This window comes from Saccostrea cucullata, unplaced genomic scaffold (genome assembly GCF_032062105.1).
Source record: "Saccostrea cucullata isolate Sc308-1 unplaced genomic scaffold, CSIRO_AGI_Scuc_v1 ctg869, whole genome shotgun sequence".
In the NCBI taxonomy this organism is placed as follows: domain Eukaryota; kingdom Metazoa; phylum Mollusca; class Bivalvia; order Ostreida; family Ostreidae; genus Saccostrea; species Saccostrea cuccullata.
The window spans coordinates 229,009-238,463 of NW_026928190.1; the positions used below are offsets into that span (position 1 = coordinate 229,009).

Sequence of the window (9,455 nt, forward strand, 5' to 3'; positions counted from 1 at the left end):
TATGGGGTTTTGTTGTAAGTAATTATATGAGCAGATTCAACTCTAATTTAAATTAGTTCAGAATTTTTTCTAATATGTATATATACCGATTTAGAATTTACCATAGACACGAAACATCATTTGATATTTATGATCTTTTATCTGGAATTTAAGGCAAATCTTAGCTTAATGTTAAAGAAATTCTCATTTTTCATCATACATCAATCTTATCTTTTTACTAAGGGGAATCCTTGACATACATTTTTTTTAAATATGAGAGAGAGCGAGAGAGAGATTTGTACAACTTACCTACTAAATGAGTTTCATACTATCCCCTCTCCGTAACACTATATTTACTTTTTTTTCGTATTAGTTGAGATGCTTCTAAAGTGCATATATAGCCGACACAACACTGTTTAATACACGAGACTATTTGATACACATGGTTGCATGCCTGAGGACATTTGACGCTCACCAAGTAGCAATTAAGGCGTTACAGAGTCTTATAGCAATGAACACGACACACACCCTGCTACAGTACAACCCCGCTCTGCCTTACATCTGTTTAACGCCCCTCCTACTCACTGTAGACAAAATGAGCAGCAGTCGGCAACGAGTCTCCTCTGGCGATGTTAGCACTTACAGCACAAAATTTCGATGATGCTGCTTTATTTAAATCAGAACAAAATAATTATTTAAAAAAACACAAGGAAGAAGACTGGTTTAATATTAACATCCTACTCGATTCCATTGTGACTTGAATAACTTCTAAAAATGATTATAAATTATAAATTTGAAGCAGGATGACAATGTGAAAATCCATTGTCCTGACTTTAAGGCAGCAAATTACTCAATAAAAACACAAGGAAATTTAGTCTCTAATTGTTGAACTGTGTTGAATCATTTATTAAACATGCATACAATTTCCTTGCGTATTTTGTTTCAAAATATCATCTATCGATAGATTAATTTGTCACAGAACCTTTAGTCCGACCGGCAAACTGGGAGCATATAAAAAATATAAGGTGTAGGTTGTCTCAGATAGGTTACCAGGATGAATACTAATAAATCAAACGGTTTAAAATTATTCTTTCTTATCCGATCTACAGAATTTACGTTTAAAAAGTAAAAATAATACTAAATTCAATGCATATATAGTTCCCAAGATATACATGTACTGAAATTAATTCCGAAAAGACCTATTTTTAGCCGGGCTTATTGCTCAAAGAGCAATTGCCGGCTTATGTGGTCCTGTTCAAGGCAGGATGTTAACTCAATAGTCGCTATTTTAAAGTTACGTGCAAAAATATAGTTCTTACTCTCAACCGCTTTTGAGATAATACAAACGCTAACTAAAGCAACAAAAATAAAACGAAGTTTTATCTTTATAAAATAAACATTTGTAGTAATGACTTTGAAAACTTCATAAGTCAAAGAACATAGTTCATTAGCGTAAGGATTTTTGATAATCAGTGTTACCGTAGTTCTCTACACATACGAGGTAAAGCAGGAGAGGGAACTAGACTGGCCTGTTTGTTTACATTCAGCTGCGGTACCAGATTTATTCTGATTCTGACAAAATCGGACAGTGGTATTAGGATTTAAAAAGTCACTGTCAGTGTCTTATCATTTATATTGATAGTTTTGAAATGATTTTTTCATCAGAATATAAACGTGATTCATGTAAGAAATCCATTCTACTCTGTAAATGAGCCCGGCTCTCTGTACTTCTGAGTACTTCGATTTATTCAAACTAGCTGAGTGTCTGATCATTTACACTATTTCTAATGATGGCGATGAGACCAATTTCCTCTGAAAGAGTAATAAATGATGTGTCTCAAATGGCCCCTTAAAATGAACATCTTAATTTTACTTTATATAAAGTTTTAATTTGCTCTGCTATACACGTGATCTTTATTAGTAATTTTCAATTTGATCAAAATGCCATTAATCTAGAAATATGACTTCATTAATTTCACGTTTCCCCGCCAATTTAGCATGTTTTGTATAAAACTGTAGTATTTCTTCTAGAAAATATTGAGTGCAAACTAGAGCAAGCCTAATATTTTTACCAAAAATGTATCTAGACAAGACTTATTACTGAAAGGAAAATTTTGCATGGTTTCCCATAAGAAAAATTGTCAAGACCCCCCCCCCCCCCCCCATTTTTGTCTTGTTTTGGTTGGATTCCAAAAATAGCATCATTTCTGACATCATTTATAGCCCATGAGTGCATATATAAGTATATAAAAAAAAGGTATTGGAAATATTTTCAATGTAATCTCTTCTACAAAATGAAAATCAATTATACATATATGAATGTCATTCTAAATGTTCGTAGATTTTGATGGAGGGGGGGGGGGGGCAAAATGACTCTTATTAAGCATTTAATTCATATTTTGGGATGTCTTCGGTCCTATAACACACTTGGCCGTGCCGACAAATTGAATACCGCGCGTTAGCGGGGTATGATAATTTGTCGGCACGGCCAGTGTGTTTATAATAGGACCGAAGACATCCCAAAATATTGATTCAATACTTATATTTACATTCTTTAATTTTTCCTCTTCATAGTTGTGTATTCCTGTAATCTTTGATGTGAATTTAGCGCCCTTCAAAACTGGTGTACTTTATAGACGTAAGAGCCGTTTGTGACGTCGTAAAATTAAATAACGCAAACGAACATTGCGAGGGAAAAAAAGTGACAATTTAATTTTAAATGCACATTTGTTGTATTTTTATTTTAACAGGGTTATTTTTTGAAAATCAAATTGTGTCAAACAATATACATTTTGGTGTTCATAAAGTATTGAAAATGCATATAGTTCCTACTGTGTATTCTAACGCGCAGTGACAAGGTTTCACGTGTGTTATAGAGATTTGAACGTCATGGATTTTTAATGGATTTCATAAAGAAAATTACACTGAATGTAAATATTCATATACATAGTCCTTTACGAAAAATTTCTCTTAACATTTTGCTTTATAGCACTCGGTCTCTACAAAATCGAAAAAAGGGTCTTACAAACATTCCAGGAAATTTTTGTCCAATCGTAGACCTTCTTACATATAAGTAAACAAAGACTGTATCTCTAATTTTTGTTTGAAAGAATTAAAAATTTTAATTTTGTCTTGAAAAAAGTAACACGTGCGATAATCAACATCTACTTTTCGGACAGAATACATGTCTTCCGTCTTTGCATAAGACAAAAAAGATCAGACTGTTAGAATGTTCAACATAATAATTCAAAAATTCACCAAGTATTATTTTACTTAAATCATTTTTGTGACAGCTGCCCATTCAATTCTTTGAAAGAAAAAGAAAATCTATAAGTACAAACAAATAGCTCGATGTTATCTATATTTGAACCAGGTTTTTATCAAAACAACCGTGGGAGGAGTAGTATTATAAAATAGTTTTAGTTTTTTTTCTTTAACTTTTATTTTTGTATCTAAACGACGCAATACACTGAACTTAAAAACCGAACTCGAGTTTTAAGCGATGCTCTCTACACTTGTACTAATATTTTATCCATATCATTTCAAACTAGTAGAATTTTTTCTTGAAGAAAAGCAACGTATTATTTCATATCAAAATCGCATTCTTTAAAAATAATCAAAATTTGCAACATTCTTAAGCTTTATAAAAAGTATTTCATATAGGGAAAGAAGTATTTTCGAATACTGTAAATTCATATATTTTCGAGGGGTCAAATTTTCGTGGTTTGAGGAATATATATTTGTTCATGGGAATTTAATTTCGTATCAGTAGTAACATGTGTGAAAATGTGCTGTTCGTGGTGGACAGAAATTCTTGGGTGTCTTGATACCTTGAAAACAACTAAAAATAAACCCCTACGAAAATTAGTGATTTTACAGTAATTCATACTGAACATAGAGCCTCTATTCCTTTGCTTTTGAATTCTTTAAAATAAAAAATAAACATAAAAATATAAGTCTTAAACTTCATGTATTTTACTTTTCTTTTGTTTGTTTTGTCGATTTATAAATAAAAAATCAAACTCTTGAAAATTAAGTGACTGTTCATTCGCCAAGCGCTCGGCATTAGACGTGAAATCCACGGGTCTTTTGGATATGACCTTAAAACGTAGGTCCCGTATCACGGAAGGCGTTGGCACGATAAAGAACCTTCACAGTTCAATGACCCTAAGTGCCGAGTATAGGTCTCTGTATATGAGTGAAAATTCTCGAATGGGACGTTAAACAATATACAAAGAATCAATCAATCAATCAATCCAATGAAGAAGTTAATAACCACCAATAGACTCACGTAGTGACGCTACTTAATTTTTCCTGAGTTAAATCTCTCTCTTTTTTTGAAATTCGTCAACACAAAACTAGTATCTTCATCCATATTATTACTTAGTAACTGGTCTGTACAATTTTGCCCCTTGAAGGAATGTAGATATCGAAGTAAAACTCTCATTAAAGTTGGCGCGTAACATTCTAGTTTTCTATATACATGTATCTAAATCCATCATTTCAAATATGTTCTAGTTTCCTGGAGAATTGGGACAAAGGTTCCAATGGTCGAGGGATTCTGGTAATCTATTTTGATTAATGAACTGAAAATGGTTAAAGGAATACCTAATTTAAAATAATGTTTTATATGAATGCCTTCTGACAAATATTTCAAACATAAATGGCTATCCTTCTGACTGAGCCATTATTATTTTTTTATTCATTGGATTATTCAATCCCTCATTTGAGCGGATGCAAGGTCTAAATCGATTTGGGACCTAAGATAGTTCAGCATATCTGATGCTAAATATTTAAAGTATATCGGATTTACAACTTAAATTTCTGTTTGTTTGTTTTTTTTAATAAAATCTTATTTCATTTATTTATTTTTTTTTTGTGTGTGTGTGATTATTTTTGTAAAGAGATTAAAAATACTATTTGTTAATATAAGTTACAGTATCTGATAAATTGTCACTCCCACTTTTTAGATCAGTAACAAACCGTTTTATCTACACTAGCACTAAAAGGCCTTTATAGCTTAGGGTATGTAGTTGTGATAGGAAAGGAGGAGGTGGGGGTCGATCTTCTCTACACTGTTAACGACAACTTTCTTGATCCATATGACATTTATAAATGGATGGTATGACCAAATCATATTTTTAATTTTTGGTCGTAAGTCAATAAAATTTAAATTATCTCAAGCAGAAACTTGTAAAACGGAATATTGCATTTGAACACAAAAAAGTGTTTAAATTACATCCTGTGACTTGTTTAAATACATATTTAATGTATTTGTATCACAGAAAAGGCATATCATACAATGATTCCTATTAATTTATTATAACTACAGCTAGATTCGCGGAACTTTTTAAAGATACTAAACGCTGTTACTGCACTTTCCTGGTTGATTTACGCCCACAGTGCAAGGATATATGGTGCACTTTTGTATTTATTCACATTAAATATGATTTAGATTCCAGTTTCTTTCCTCCCTGGAGACGACGGCACGCCATCTGCTTCAGTGTGTAGCAGGACCGTGGAAAGAGAGAGCAGAACGGACCAGCTTCAGTTCTTGTAATGAGTGGGCCAAACATTAATCCCACAATTGTATAGTCTAACATTTATCAAAAAATGGGGGCGTCGAAAAAAAAGTTTGTCTTCATTATTGTTCATTAACTTTTTTGATGGATCAGAAATGATTGTTTTAAAGAAGAACGATCTGATTAAAGTACAAAAGAATAAGTACCGCTTTGATGCGATATCTTTGCCCGTCTGTCTGTCTCTCTATCTGTATGTATAATGAATATACATGTAGGTCCACAAGAAATGTACATCTAGAGGTGACTATTTCGGACATTTATTTATATATGTCTTGTCGATTATCGTTATTGAGATGTAGCTTCATAACGTGCCATATCGGATATCCAACGTTCACGATGAAATCTGAAATTTGAACTCACAGCCATTTTACCAATATTTAAACAACGTTTCCGAGTTAAAATTGACAAATAATGAACACCAATTCTGTGTAAAAAAACATTAATTCATGCGTGGCAAAGATTCAATAACAGATATATCCTTTTTATATCACATCTCTTTCCCAAGTAAACGGTCTTTGCAAAACATTTGGAAATTCCCACAATTTTTCCAACCTACAAACATATATACCCCCAAAACATGTTCATTCCCCCAACACAAAGTAGGGTAAACAGGACAAAAATACACGCTTCTGAAATCGAGACATTCAAGTCGATCTATACATTGAGGTGTATATATTTATTTTTGATTCCTTCATGTTTGTAACTCTGTATACTAGTATATTTATAATGTATATAATTCTGTAGTTAATTTTGTGTTACTGGATATGGACATGGTAATTGTCAATAACGAGAACTGAATTGAATATTTACAAATATAAGAAACCGTGATTATTCACCATCTCTAACTGAAACTAGTTTTAATTATTCAGTCCCTTCTCCGCGTTTGATGTTCTGTACACATGCTCTTAAGCAAGACTCAATGATTATAAATACAGGAGGAATTCGTGTACTCACTACACGGCAGTTGTAAGGTCTTTTTCTTTAATTCAGTTTTTTTTCCCTAGATGCTTTAGAAAACCCATCTCACCATATTTTTAGGTTCCGAACAAAATATGCATTGGATAGAACACCTGGATTAAGATAAAAAAAATTAATCCATACACTTAAACTATGATTAATCTACTTCCCCCATTCATTTCATTTTTTGTATTTCTATTTTCTATCTTAAACTTGCATTATTAAAAAGGTTTTTTGTCGTTTTCTCCAGTTTGCCATCCAAAATTCTTCACGGTCCAAACTGAACGAAGGAATTTAGCAATTTAGACATGTTTATTAACATTCACTATTATATTGTTTGTTTTTCCTCATTAAAATAATGGCTTCTAATTTTAGTACATGTATCCTCAAACGTTAAGCATTTTTTGATCTACTAAAAGAAAGTGTTTGTTTTAATGGATGTTTTGGGTTATTTTTTTATCTGGACAAAATCCCAGCGAGAGAGGAAAGATGCACTATAAGCCATATCAGTTTGGGACGTTTACAAGTGTTATCACTATTGAAAACATAATACACAGTGTCTATTCTTCTTTTCATCTCGGTTTCACAAAAAACATTAAGTAACAAGTTTTTTCAAGTGACTTGCAGTCAATTATTGCAGCGGAATGCACACTTTAAATGTTTTGTTCACTAGTGCAATTATCTTTGTTGCTGAGCAAACATGTTGACTTCATTTCTTGCCATAAAATAAGAAAACTAAACTTTCTCCTAATATCCTCTGTTAATTGCTAAAGGATACGTTGAATAAGCTTCTGTTTGTCAATATAGCATCCTTCGGTGAAAGTTTAGAGATAAAGGGTTGTTAACACAAAAGTAGATTATTTTTGTTATGTACATGAATCATCAATAAAATAAAAAAGAAGTTTATGTGAAAAACAATTTGCAGAAAATAATGCAAAGATCTGCGATAATTGAATACTCTGAGGTGCTAAAGATGGCCAAATTATCTTCCAAGGAAGATATTGTTATTGTATTGATAATAAACGTTGAAGTGCACTTTGGTTCAACCTCGTTACCCCTTTGTTTCTGATCTCAACATGAAATGTACAATTAAAGTTGTCACCAAGTTCTTTTTAAATTTTCTTTTATAGAAAAATAACTTTTATCAAAAACGAAAGCATCCCCTATTTATCTGAGCGAACTGTATCAGTTCTAGAGACCTTAGCCTCCACTGGCGAGGCTACACACAATTCAGGCATCATGGATTTTATTGAAATTCCACAGTATTCTTCTGATATGCTGGTCACTTTGAGGAATGTATAACACATAAGTATCACCAATAAGCCAAAATAAGGAAAATATTTCAGAATAGTGGAGATCGAACCCCTTATTTCATAATATTTACTTTGGATCCTTACCGTATGCGATTGCGACAATGTGGTGATGAGCCTAGAGCAATTACAGTCAAATTCTGTTATCTCGAATTTGATGTTTCTTGGCCCTTTCCTCTAATTCGTCCAAATCTACATGTGTGTGGTTGGCAGTTTATTTCAGAATGACTTAATTGGTCTTTCACATTAAAGCAATGTGTACATGTAACAAAATTAAAAGGAAAAAAACTGTGATATCTAAAATAAGGACAATATCAAAACAGTTTCAGCGATATTTTTTCTTTTGTTCAAGGACTCGTGAACAACTTTATAAACATGTTTTGACGCAGTGACTCAATTTTGTTTTGTAATTTTTTAACGATGAAGCTATCAGTTAGCGAAGTTCTTATTGAAAACAAAATAGATTCTGGAAACATCTCCTTTATTTTCAGCTAAAACTTGCGTCAGTTTGAACTTATCTCAATAAGTTGTTCTGAAAAATGTCAAAGTAACCTAATGAAAGTCCCATAAAGGAGAGTTAGAGGGCTGACTGTTATCTTTTAATACCCATTGTACTGATTTACAAGTGAATTATACTCCTTGTGTAATAGGGATCAATAACAATCACTCAAAACAGAACCATTACATTAATCAAAGTCTGTCATATATCTCTTGGTCTTTACGGAAATGGGCTTTTGCTCCAAAATCTTGTTAAAGAAACGCATGTCCCACAATAGCAGTAGGTGTAATAATTCCCTGCACAAATTGCACTGTTTGGGACATGAAATCAATAGAAAAGCTAGCTGGGACAAATCTGTTAAGGGAAATAAGGAAAATGTGCAAGAATTAAAGCTACTCACATTTTACGACAACCGAAATAAAGATACTTTAAGATACATACATTAATCTTTATCGTAGTTATTTTCTTGGGTCTTTTTACATGTAAAATCTCATTAATCTGCTCTGTGTAATTATTACAGTAAGCGCAGCAAAATATAGATAATGTAGAGCGATTCATTTTACGGCTGAAGCTAATTACTGATGTAATTACCCTGCATCTATTCCACTGATCGGATTGCATGTTTCAAGGCAGTATTTCTAGATATGTTTGAAAATAGAAATTCATCATTGGCGAAATCAAATGATCTGTTGTAATTATGTTTATATAAATTGATACATATATTTATTCTTGAAATATATGGGACCATCATATATAAAAATGGAAACTTCTGAGCGAAATTAATTAAATATGGCGAAAAATGATTTGTAGAAAGAACGAGTTTGATCATCAGCCTAGATCGGGTAAGTCTTTGTCCTTTACCCATCAAAGGAACGTGGCCCGAGGCCTCGAGTGATGGCGGTGTACTGGCGAACTTTGCTGGTTATAAGTGATAGATAAGGAGCAAATCAATAGAATAAAATTACATCAGATGGTCGTTTTAGATCATGATAAAGATCTGTATATAATAAATGTTGGAGAAATTATAAGAAAGGGACAAATATCTACGACGAATGATCAGTCGAACCTATTTAAGCAACAAAAAAGAAACCTATTTATTGCTGTAAATGTCTCAGAAACTACGGAACG

At 32.4% G+C, this 9,455-nt stretch overlaps 1 protein-coding gene across 1 annotated transcript in view; it reads right to left on the reverse strand.

The window, feature by feature from the left end:
• The window catches only part of LOC134276715 (FMRFamide receptor-like), a 29,193-nt gene extending 28,666 nt beyond the window's left edge, over positions 1 to 527 (reverse strand). The window contains exon 1 of the mRNA XM_062758981.1: positions 289 to 527. The gene's annotated coding sequence lies outside the window, so the exon portion shown is untranslated. The remainder of the gene's footprint in view (positions 1 to 288) is intronic.
• Between the last annotated feature and the right edge of the window lie 8,928 nt (positions 528 to 9,455).